Raw genomic sequence first — 2,344 nt, forward strand, 5'->3', positions numbered from 1 at the left:
TTTTCTCAGGCCTTCTAATGAGCTATATTTGATCCAGGTGCGTTAAACCAGGGAGAGAACTAAAACATACAGGATGGTGGCCCTCGAGGACCAATTTTGGGCACCATTGGTTTAAACAATTTCAAGTATTTGTTTGGTTATAACATAATTGGGCTTCCAGCTCATAAAACCCATAAAAACAGGAATTCAAAAAAATTTAATTCTCTGAAGACATCAGGCCAAATTTTACAGGGCATGAACATTGTAAATTGAGTGTGACACATTAATCATCTGCTAAACGTAAAGCACTACCAGGTGTCATTAAATTGTTTCTGTTATTTCAATTGTCTCAGTTTGATCCAATATGGGGAAGTCTGCAGTCCTATAACAAAGGACTGCAGACTTTGTTATAGGACAAAGTCTGCAGTCCTTGATAGGCAAGTTCGCAGCTAAGGAGGCTGGCCATTCACAGAGTGCTGTGTCCAAGCATATCAATGGAAAGTCTAGTGGAAGGGCAAAATGTGGCAGGAGAAGATGCACCAGCCAAAGAGATGACCATGGACTCCAATAGATTATCAAACCGAGAAAGATTCAAGAATCTGGCAGAAATCCAGAAAAAGTGGAATGAGGTTGGAGTCACAGCATCAAAAACCACCACAATCAGACGCATCCAGGAGATGGACTGCAACTGTCGAGTTTCTTGGGTCAAACCACTTCTGAACCTGAGTCAGCATAGGAAGCGACTCAACTGGGCTAAGGAGAAAAAAAAGCTGGATCACTGGCCAGTGATTCAAGGTCCTCTTTTCCAATTAAAGCAAAGTATGCCTTTTATTTGGTAATGAAGATCTAAGAGTTTAGAGGAGGACAGGTGAGGAACTGAACCCAAACTGCTTGAGGTCCAGTGTGAAATATCCACTGTCAGTCATGATTTGGGGCACATTGTGTTTGTAAACTCTGATTTCTTAAATCCAAGGTCACTGCTACAGTCCAACAGAATGTTTTAAAGGACTTCATGATTCCTTCCGCTGAGAATCTGTATGGAGATGTAGATTTCATCTTCCAACAGGACCTGGCCAATGCACATTGCTGCCAGAAGCAACAAATTATGGTTTGATGCACATGCTATCACAGTGCTTGACTGCCCAGCCAACTCGCTGGACCTAAATTGAGAATCTATGGGGTATTCTCAAGAGGAAAATGAGGGGCACGAGGTCCAACAACAAGTTGGCACGAAGGAAATCTGGGCTTCCATAACTCTCAATGCATCAGGCTGTTTGCCTCAATGCCACATCACATTGAGGCAGTCATTAAAACAAAGAGATTCACAACCAAGTATTGATATTATTTTAATATAATATTTTAATTTGAATGTTTTTTTGTTTTTTTTTTTGCAAAAACTGAACTGTCGTTTAGGCTGATTTCTTCAGAATATTCAAATTTTTTGAATTCCTGTTTTTGTGGAGCTGGAAGCCCAAATTATGTAACAAGAAACAAACAAATACTTGGAATCATTTAAACTGTGGGCCCTGAATCTATAACCTATAAAAGTTTAACTTTTTGAATGGAATTATGGGGCTTAAAGAACTTTTTCATTATATTCTAATATTTTAGGAAGGATGTCTTTCTGGTCTTGTCGAATATGCAATTTCAATCAAAATTGTTGTTAAATAAATCAACAAGAATTGGGTGAAATCTAGTGGCTCATGTGAAAATAAGCAGTCTGGCTTATAGTTAGAAAATAACTACACTGAACAAAAATATAAATGCCCCAGGTCAAAGTTAAGAGTTTTATGAACATTTGGGTTACACAATATATAGAAAAACTGAAAATATATTTTCAGTAATTACTGATCTTCATATCAGCATTGATAACATCGTGGTATGGGCATTTGTAGCAGATTGACAGTCCTTTGAACATGATAGGGATCAGGTTGAGGAATTTGATTTTGAACAAGTTGGCTTCTCCTAGGCGGTTACAGACACTCTGAGGTGTGATGCGTCTGTTGTGCAGACCAATAGTCTCATCAGCTGTGTGTGTCGCTGGTCTTAACCGGTCGTGCCTGATGTGGCAATCTTGTGCTGGAGTGGTCACATGTGGCTGATGTGAAGTGCCAGTCTATTGGAAACAAACTCTTAAACAGCCTATGGTCTGATAATGGACATTACTGCACTGATACTGCTCTGGTGGACATCCCTGCATCCAACATGCCAATGGCATGCTCCCGCATAACTTGTGACATCTGAGGCATTATGACTTGTGACAAAATTTGACATTTCGGGGTGGCCTTTTATTGTCCCCAATACAAGGATTGCCAGTTGTTGCTCATTTTGTCTGATCACCTTACTGGACATGCCCCATCCATGC

Source organism: Poecilia formosa, unplaced genomic scaffold, assembly GCF_000485575.1.
Source record: "Poecilia formosa unplaced genomic scaffold, Poecilia_formosa-5.1.2 Scaffold530, whole genome shotgun sequence".
NCBI classification, from domain to species: domain Eukaryota; kingdom Metazoa; phylum Chordata; class Actinopteri; order Cyprinodontiformes; family Poeciliidae; genus Poecilia; species Poecilia formosa.